Source organism: Anolis carolinensis, chromosome 1 (genome assembly GCF_035594765.1).
Source record: "Anolis carolinensis isolate JA03-04 chromosome 1, rAnoCar3.1.pri, whole genome shotgun sequence".
NCBI classification, from domain to species: Eukaryota; Metazoa; Chordata; class Lepidosauria; order Squamata; family Dactyloidae; genus Anolis; species Anolis carolinensis.
The window spans coordinates 243,848,029-243,858,544 of NC_085841.1; the positions used below are offsets into that span (position 1 = coordinate 243,848,029).

Below are 10,516 nucleotides of genomic sequence, written 5' to 3' on the forward strand. Positions count from 1 at the left end.
ATAATTTGGGGATTACCTGTAATTCCCAGTATCCACCACCATTATATATATTGGTTAAGGTTATCAGTAGTTGTAGTTCAACATCTGGAGGGGTACTTAATTTTCACACCAAAATATATCAATATATGCAATTACAGCATTATCCTGCTGAAAATAATATCAAGTAGATGGAAATCTCCAAATTATGGTGTATAGCAGAAAGAATAATAAAATCCTAGAGTTGGAAAAGACCTCACGGGCCATCCAGTCCAACCCCCTGCCAATAAGCAGGAAAATGACATTCAAAGCACCCCCGACAGATGGCCATCCAGCCATCCAAAGAAGGAGCCTCCACCACACTCCGGGGTGGAGAGTTCCACTGCACAGTGAGGAAGTTCTTCCTAAACAGAAAGAATAGTGTTGTAATACTTTAAACATTATTTTCTATACAAGTTTCAAGATGCTGTTTTGGTTTTCTTTGGTTTTCTTTTTCTTAATATGACTCTTCCCTGCCCATTAGCATTACATTTCAGCTCAAATGCAGGACTGAGTCATACAGCTGTGCACTTGTTTTGTGTTTTGGACTGACGTCAAACCAGGCTGATCTTCCCTTGGTGGAGTCAGCTTGGATTATCTCTCAGTGATGGGATATATGGATCTGCCAGTATACCCATTAGTGCCACGTTTCTTTTCACAGACAAGCATAGAAGAGGTGCTGACAAACTTGGCATGTGGCAAATCCATTCACGCTACCTGTCAACAAGGGACAAATCAAATGACCTGGGCTTCTCAACATTGTGTGTGCAAAATTCATAGCTGGAAACAAGGCATCTAAACTAGATCTCTCTCCTACAGCGACATACAAGATAAAATACTAAATCATGAGGTTTTTAGGGGAGAACCAAAAGACAAAGAGTCAGATCATTGTCCCTCCACATCCATGGATCCTGCACTTACAAATTCAATTATCCACAGCTTGAAAAATCTGAGGGAGGTGGGCCAGAAAGAATAACGCAAATAAATATAACAACAACAGCCTGAGTAAAAAAGACCCTTATTTATTCATTTATTTATTTACTATATTTATACCCCAGCCTTCTCACCCTGAAGGGGACTTACAGCAGCTTGCAAACTATGGCAAAAATCAGTACTGCATCATAGATACAACAATAAACATACTATATTAAATTATAACACAGTTAAAACATATAATTAAAACATAAATACAATAAAACAGATTTAAACATACAAAGTACTGAGTCATGATTTCCATACTTCTTGGTTTTCCTATAGTCATTATTCATTACTCAAACTGCTAGGTTGAATTCTGCATTAGACATCAACTTCAGCTAGCATCGAAAATAAAAAAGGCAAGCCACAATCTAGATTGCTGTGAGTTTTTCAGGCTGTATGGCCATGTCCCAGTAGCATTCTCTCCTGACATTTTGCATGCATCTATGGTAGGCATCATCAGAGGTTTGTTCAGAGGTCTGAGGACGCCTACCATAGATGCAGGCAAAAAGTGAGGAGAGAATGCTACCGGAACATGATCATACAACCCGAAAAACTCACAGCAACTAAGTAATTCCAGCCATGAAAGCCTTCGACAAGCCATAACCTTTTACACATAAAAGCAAAACATTCCCTTCATGAAACATAAAAGTGAGACAGTCAGGATCTCAACAAAGATGAAAAACAGCAAATGAAAAATTGCTATCTTCCATAACCTGTGAAAACATTTCTCTATGAATTTCTAAGTCTTCCAGGACAACTCTGTGGCCAAGCTCCTCTGGAAGCTGACCATAGAATTACACTGCAGGACATAGGCATTCCTAGGGAGAACATTTTTAAGTAATTCCATTAATAATCAAATCCACAAATGAAGCGAGAGTGGTACTGTACACATCACAATGCTGCAGGCCAACTATTGTTCTTTCACTCATCAAATAAAGCCCGGCTTCTCATGGAGGTACATCTTTCTTTCTTGAAAAAAAATTTTGGAAAAGGGAAAAAAATGTTAACTAAAAAGGATTGGAGGGAAAGAATACAGAAGCATATACCAATGGCCAAATTAACCAATAGTAGGAGGCACAAAAGTCACATTGACTTTTTGGAGAAGTGGAAGCTGGCCATTGCATATCTGAGTGGAGAGTAGAGGGGCTCCAGAGTGCATTAGTGATGGAAGTCATGGTGATGGGTACCCGGGTGTGGGGAAGTGGGGCTATCTGGTGCGGGATATAGGTTTTGGGTGTGTGTATGCTTTGTAAGATATCGTGTGCTGTTGTTTGGTTGTTATGGTGAAAAGTTTGGTGAAAAGCAAGCCAGGAGGGGTGCTGTCTAGTATTTTAATTATTAAAGTGTTCAGTTGACTTTAACTTATTTGCATGTTTAATACTATTTTGATATTTATACATTGCAGATTTTAAATTGCATTACAGTAGAGTCTCACTTATCCAAAATAAACGGGCCGGCAGAATGTTGAATAAGCAAAAATGTTGGATAATAATGAGGGATTAAGGAAAAGCCTAAGGTAATGTTTTTCCCCTCACATTAAGTCCAGTCGTGTCCGAATCTGGGGGTTGGTGCTCATCTCCATTTCTAAGCCAAAGGGCCGGCCTTGTCTGTAGACACCTCCTAGGTCATGTGGCTGGCACGACTGCATGGAGCGCCATTACCTTCCCACCGGAGTGGTACCTATTGATCTACTCACATTTGCATGTTTTCAAACTGTTAGGTTGGCAGAAGCTGGGGCTAACAGCGGGAGCTCACCCCACTCCCTGGATTCAAACCGCCAACCTTTCGATCAGCAAGTTGAGCAGCTCAGTGGTTTAACCTGCTGCACCACTGGGTTAAATATGTTTCCTTTGTTTAATAGGAAAAGCCTATTAAACATCAAATTATGTTATGATTCTACAAGTTAAGCACGAAAACATCATGTTTCACAACAAGGCTGCCTCTTGTTTGGGAGCGTGGTTGTGCTTGTGTTGTTGTTGGGTGTGTTGGCCCGCTGCGCTTTGTTGCCTAGAGAAACAGCTGTGGATCCGAGCGGGAGGCAGAACATTGGATGAGCGAAGGTTGGATATGTGAGACTCTACTGTATTTAAATTGCATCTCAATCAAAGAGAGAGAAAACAGAATATAAATATTAAATAAATAAATGCATATAATAAACATAAAATCCCCACTCACCCAGTTTCTTCGGATCCCAAATCATGGGAGTCGTAGTTCTACTATGAGGCCTTTAGCGTCCTCTGCCCAAGAGTGCTGGTGCCCCAGCACAGGACAAACCCCATGATTCCATAGCATTGAGCCAAGGCAGTTGAAGTGCGGTCAACGCGCATTAATTTTACAGTGTAGATCAGACATGGGCAAACTTCGGCCCTCCAGGTGTTTTGGACTTCAACTCCCACTATCCCTAACGGCCTACAGCCCACAAAGCCTTCAAGCCATCCTAAACCACTCACCTGAAAATAAGCCCCAAAGAACACAAAAAGGGGAACGGCTTCTTCTCAGAGTTTGGGAAGTTGGGGGCTTCTTAACTGCAGCTTCCAGAATGCCCAAACCAGCCTGGCCCCAGAGCCAAAGTGGCTTCCCGAAGCCCTCTGATCAAGTCTCCCCCTCTTTCCTCCCAAAGGCTCCCCAACTAGGCTCCATCCCGCCGAGAGAGACTTTCCCGCGGAACGTCACTGTCTTAGGCGTCCCCGAACCCCGCCAGACCTCTCAGAGCCTCTTCAACTACAACTCCCATCAAACTTCTGGCGACGCAACACGCGGCGACCTCCATTGGCCGAAGGATAAATAGGACCTCGCGGTGCAGCACGGGAAATGGAGTTCTCCCGTAGGCACGAGTGTTTGCCGAGGTCTGCGCATGTGCATGAAACCGCTGCAGGCTCTCATCGTGCTTTGCAAGGAATGCATGAAGACAGGCTGTAACTCGTTTGCTTGAGACTTAGTGTGCATTCTACATAGAATTAATGCAGTTTGACACCACTTTAGCGGCCACGGCTCAACGTTTGTGGAATCAGGGGAAATGTAGTTTTACAAGGTCTGTAGCCTTCTCTATCCAAGTAATAATAATAATAATAATAAAGAAAGAAAGAAATAATGATACAGTAATATAGTGCAATATACAGTAGAGTCTCACTTATCCAACATAAACGGGCCGGCAGAACGTTGGATAAGCGAATATGTTGGATAATAAGGGGGGATTAAGGAAAAGCCTATTAAACATCAAATTAGGTTATGATTTTACAAATTAAGCACCAAAACATCATGTTATACAACAAATTTGACAGAAAAAGTAGTTCAATATGTAGTAATGCTATGTAGTAATTACTGTATTTACGAATTTAGCACCAAAATATCACGATGTATTAAAAACATTGACTACAAAAATGCGTTGGATAATCTAGAATGTTGGATAAGCGAGTGTTGGATAAGTGAGACTACTGTATTTCCTGGATGATGGACTGGTTGGATCTTCTTGCGGTCCAAGGCATTCTCAGGATTTTCCTCCAGCACCAGAGTTCAAAAGCGTCTATCTTCCTTCGCTCAGCCTTCCTTATGGTCCAGCTCTCGCAACCATAGGTTAACATCATACAGTGGCAAATATTCAATGCTGCAAAATGCAACCAACAAATAAATAAAACTACCATAAATTATATAAAAACACAATAAACATCAACATCAAACAATAATAAAGCATTGCAACAAATTAAACACACCACTAGGCTAAAATTAGCTTTTAACTAAACTATTCCTTATTATTGTCCCTTGGTTGTCTATGGGTGTATGTATCTACAGTGTAGAATAAAAGCGGTTTGACGCCACTTGTAACTGCAGTGGCTCGGTGCTATGGAATCCTGGGAATTGCTGTTTGATAAGGCTCTGTATTTCTCGGCAGATAAGGCTAAAATCCTGTAAGACTACAACTCCCAGGATTCAATGGCATTGAGCCATGGCAGTTTAAGTGGTGTCAAACCTCATTAATTCTACAGTGTGGATGCACCCTAAGTCCCAAGTTGTTTTGTGCCTTTAAGTAGCTGAGGTCCCTTCCACATAGCTGTATAAAGTCCACATTGGATTATATGACAGTGTGGACTCAGAACCAAGTTCAAAGCAGATATTGTGGATTATCTACCTTGATATTCTGGGTTATATAGCTATGTAGAAGGGCCCTCACGAATTTATAATGGGGTTTTCTTGGCTCAAACATTTGAGGCACCAAAATGTGTGTTAGCCAGTGTTATTTTTCAACATCTTTTGCCTGATAAGAAACCAGCAAAGCTTCAAAATTATACCTGATATATTTTGTGCTTTTGTGTTTGGTCAACAAAGGTATTGCGCTTTTGTGGATGTTGTTGTATCTTGCTGAATGTCCCAACACGTCTACCCTTGACTATATTAATTTGGAGCAGACACATAAGTGATGGATAGAGCTTGGCATGTTAGGTTTGAAAATTAATCTGGTGATTTTTTTTCCTGTCACCACCAATGTAAAGACTTAACTCACTCTTCAGAGGCCTCCCTGAAAGTTAATAGGGCATTAATGCATTTCAGTTAGAGGATATTGATCCACCACTAGAATCAGCCAAGGAATCAAAGGTGTGGCATTCTTAATCAGAAATATTTAATATTAATCAGAAGAGCCTCCAAACAAATGCAGAATATATATATATATATATATATATATATATATATATATATATCTCTATAGGTAAAGGTTTCCCCTTGACATTAAGTCTAGTCATGTCTTAACGCTGAAGGTTGGTGCTCATCTCCATTTCTAAGCTGAAGAGCCAGCGATCTCTGTAGACACCTCCAGGGTCATGTGGCCAGCATGACTTCATGGAGCACCGTTACCTTCCCGCCGGAGCGGTATCTATTGATCTACTCACATTTTGGTCAGCAAGTTCAGAAGCTCAGCAGTTCAACCTGTACCACTTAGTATGAATTTATTACTGATCCTAGACAACGTTCCTCAATATTATCTGCTCTGAACTGGATTGTATGGCAATGTAGTCTCATGTATCCATTTCAAAGCAGATCGTGTGGATTATCTGATTAAATGGCAGTGTAGAAGGGGCCTCAGAAGAGGTTACAAGGATCATGTAGTTCAATCCCTGTCATGCAGGGAGGCACAGTTGCAACAAATCTAAAAGATGCCTATCCAACATCTGTTTAAAGACCTCCAAATATGAAGAGTCCACCGCCCTCTCAGACAGCCCATTCCACTACTGAAAAGCTTTTACAGTAAAGAAAAGTTCTTCCTAATGCTGAGGTGAAATCTCTTTCCTTGCAATTGGAGTCCACTTGTTCATATTCTAGTCTCTGGAGCATCAGAAAACAAGCTTGTTAAATCTAGGGCCCTTCCACACAACTATCAAGGCAAGAAATCCCACAATATCTGCTTTGAACTGAAATATATGGCAGTATGGATGTTATCGAGACCGCAATTAGCCCAGATCTGCCCTATGAGGGAGATCTATGAGGGAATGAGTCTTGGCAAGCCGTTAGGGAGGCAGAAAATAACCCGGAATATAAATTTACCTGAGACCGAAAGGAAAAGACTCTGCCAAGTTGAAGGAAAAAACTGTCAAAGTGTTTATTAAAACAATTCAATTGAAAAGGACATCCGCCGCGATAGATCGACATGCGAGATGTAATTTTACATTGAGAAATAAAGCCATTTTATACATTTTCAAGTTTGAAGTCTGTTTGAACTTCCCGCCCAGTCCCTCCGCTCATCTGGCTGCTGATTGGGCAAGGACGCCGCACTAGGCGGGAGTTGGGCTTCCCGCTCGGTGGTCGAGCCAATGAGGAGCAACCCTCGCCTCTGCCAGGGCCAATCAGATTGGGGGAGGCGGGAGTCAGCTAGACAATGGGTTCTGGGGAATGAATCATTGGAGTTATCTTATGCAAAGCGATCACCCGAGGCTAGCGCCTTCCAGGATAATCTTAAGATTATTGCTGTTTTTGAGTAGGGTCATTTGGGATGTCCGGGGTCCTTTACGCACGTACACAGTTCATGAATACCGTGAGGTATGGCGGAGATTGTCAGTTTATATTGACATTATGAGATTACAGAAACCGGACCAGTGGGGAGTCTTCCTTTGGCTCCCCAGGGGTCCAGGATGGGATTGTGGTCAACATTACCATATGAGATACAATCACCCGTGGGGCTGCTCCGATCTAAGGTGACAATCTCTAGCTATGGGTCATGCAGATGCAAATAGATAAAGTTTTATGGTGACAGTTTTACCCTTCTTTGTGTGTGGAGCTCAAGGTTCAAGAAGAGGGAGGGAGGAATTTCCGGGTTCAGCTAGAGTTCAGACTGTGCCTTCATTGTTTAAATCATACTAGGGGATATAGAGGATCATATTATATCCATTTTACCCCAAAACTACCAGAAGAAGTATTAAATATTAACACTTATAGCTCATTTTCCCTCCCTGCGTTAATAGCGCTGATCGGGGAGGCTATTTACGCAAAGAGAGCGATTTGACAGTCAGCTGTTGAGCTGAGAAAAAGTGGTCCAAGGTGGTTTCTGCCGGTTGTGTTTTTAAGACTAGACAATTATAGGCATAAATATGAAAAAGGATGTTTTTTGGTGTGAAATTGAGCGAGTTCTGAGTGGAAATATAGGCTGGGGGGGGGGGGGGTGGGTAAACAATCTGGCCATATCGCGGGTTTCCTAGGGACCGGGAGGAAATTCAGATTCCCTCCGGCTTTAAAGCAGAGAGTAAACCCGGTTTCCTTTTTTGTAATATAATATATAAAAAAGGGAAATATATGAATTTAGGAATCTTCCAGGGGACCTATAGACCAAGTGACATTTGGCTAGACAGTAAATAAAGAATTGATTCCAATATTTCATAAACATATAAGCATACAATTCATGGAAAGTTCATAAGCAGTTCAGGCAATAGGAGGTTCATGAAAATAACAAAGTGAAGGGATTCCTGTTGATTCCAGTCCTTGGTAGCCTGGCAACATATGAATGAGAAGTCCGGTCATTCATAAAAATGAAGATGAATGAATAGAAGAAATTCATCCAGGAGTCCTTTCCGCAGTAGAGATCACAGCTGGTCCTTGAGTAAACTACATTTCCCTTCCAGGGGAGATGACAGTCCACTATCAGCAGCCCTGGGAGAAGCTTGTGTCCCTGCAGAGGCAATCCGCTCGCCGCGGGAGCCGGGAAGCGGCTGTGGCTGTAAAGGAGCGATCGGAGCCGGCTTTTGACAGCCAGCTGATCCGAAATTTCAAAATGGACCGATTCTGGCGCTGTTGGTGGTCCCGGAACCAGGGGCTTCCAAAAGTGTTAGATATAAAAGATGGGCATGCTTGGAGTATTTTTGGTAAAGTTGGCAGGGAGAGCTCAGGAGGCTTCCCGCTAGAGTTTGGACGGTGGCTGGGTTGGTGGAAGATAGAAAAAGGTTTTGCATGCGGAGAGGCCAGAAAAAGGGATACAAAATAACCTCTGGAGAGAGCTTCAAGTTAAAAGAAAGGATACTTTTATTGGGGGATTAGTTACAATGTTAGGACTGGGGGGAAAGTGATAAAAGGATTTAATAATAATTCGTTGTGGTCCGAGCACTCTCCCGCTCCGCTGGAGATCCGGATCTGTGGAACTCCCCGCAGCAGGTCAGATGAATTTAAAAGCGGGGGTCTCGGTCATCATGGACTCAGACAACCCAGTTCAAAACAGATATTCTGCCCTGATATTCTGGGTTATATGGCTGTGTGGAAGGGCCCCTTTATGACATCCCTTCAGATGTTTAAAGATAGCTATCATGTCACCTCTCATCCGTCTCCAAGCTCAACATGCCTACTTCCCTCTGTTGTTCTTCGTAAGGCTTGCTTTTCAGATACAGTAGAGTCTCACTTATCCAACACTCGCTTATCCAATGTTCTGGATTATCCAACGCATTTTTGTAGTCAATGTTTTCAATATAACGTGATATTTTGGTGCTAATTTTGTAAATACAGTAATTAAAACATAACATTACTGCGTATTGAACTACTTTTTTGTCCAATTTGTTGTATAACATGATGTTTTGGTGCTTAATTTGTAAAATCATAACCTATTTTGATGTTTAATAGGCTTTTTCTTAATCTCTCCTTATTATCCAACATATTCACTTATCCAACGTTCTACCGACCCGTTTATGTTGGATAAGTGAGACTCTACTGTATTTGATTAATTTACCTTCCCTTCTTCTGAACACAGTCTAGCTTGTCTATATCCTTGAATTGTGGTGCCCAGAACTGGCCATAATATCCCAGGTAAAGGATCCCAAAGAACAATAGAAAGGTGCTACTACTTCCCTTGATTTGGATAATATACTTCTGTTGATGCAGCCTAGAATTATATAGGCTTTTTTTTGGCTACTGCATCATAATGTTGACTCATGTTTAGCTTGTAGTCTACTTACCTCTCAATGCTATCCCCATGTAAAACTTTCATATCAAGTGTCACCATTCTATATTTCTGCATTTCATTATCCTGTCTAAATACAGTTAAGGTAAAGGGTAAAGGTTTTTCTTGACATTAAGTCTAGTCATGTCCGACTCTGGGGGTTGATGCTCATCTCCATTTCTAATCTGAAGGACCGTCATTGTCCGTAGACACCTCCAAGGTCATGTGGCTGGCATGACTACATGGAATGCTGTTACCTTCCTGCTGGAGCAGTACCTGTTGATCTACTCACATTTGCATGTTTTCGAACTGCTAGTTTGGCAGAAGGTGGAGCTAACATCGGGAGCGCCCCAAATTAGAACCATCTACCTTTTGGTCAGTAAGTTCAGCAGCTCAGTGGTTTAATCCACTGAACCATCGGGGGCTCCCTATAGTACTTTACCTGTTTCCATGTTGAAAATATTTTTTTTAGTTTTAGCCTGGCTCCAATGTGTCAAGGCCATTTTGAATTCCGATCCTGCCTTCCCTTAATTTGGTGTGATTTGCAAAATTGATAAGTGCGCCTTCTCTTTCATCACTTAAGTCATTTATAAAGCTACTAGCTATGCCCGGCCACGCGTTGCTGTGGCGAAGTCTGGTGGTAGTTAAGGTAAAGGGTAAACGTTTTCCCCTGACATTAAGCCCAGTCATGTCTGATTCTGGGGGTTGGTGCTCATCTCCATTTCTAAGCCGAAAAGCCGGCGTTGTCCGTAGACTCCTCCAAGGTCATGTGGGATGACTGCATGGAGCGGCGTTACCTTCCCGCCGGAGCAGTACCTATTGATGCACTCACATTTGAATGTTTTTGAACTTCTGGGTTGGCAGAAGCTGGAGCTAACAGTGGGGGCTCTCTCCGCTCCCCCAATTCAAACCTGCAGCCTTTCAGTCCAGAAGTTCAGCAGCTCAGCGCTTTAACACGCTGCGCCATCAGGGGATATTGTTTCCTAAAGGTTGTGAATATACAATATTTCTGATTGTTTTTTTTTTGTCTGTTGGAGGCAAGTATGAATGCTGCAATTAGGAAAAATGATTAGGATGTAATGGCCTTGCAGCTTTAAAGCCTGGCTGTTTCCTCCCTGA

At 42.1% G+C, this 10,516-nt stretch overlaps 1 protein-coding gene across 6 annotated transcripts in view; it reads right to left on the reverse strand.

Annotated features, from left to right (window-relative positions):
- smarcal1 (SWI/SNF related, matrix associated, actin dependent regulator of chromatin, subfamily a like 1) overlaps window positions 1-3,769 on the reverse strand; it is a 48,340-nt gene extending 44,571 nt beyond the window's left edge. For 2 of the 6 annotated variants that reach the window (XM_016998076.2, XM_008122296.3), the window contains exon 1: window positions 3,444-3,767. The gene's annotated coding sequence lies outside the window, so the exon portion shown is untranslated. The other 4 variants (XM_008122294.3, XM_008122295.3, XM_062967333.1 and 1 more) reach the window with 4 other exon arrangements.
- Between the last annotated feature and the right edge of the window lie 6,747 nt (window positions 3,770-10,516).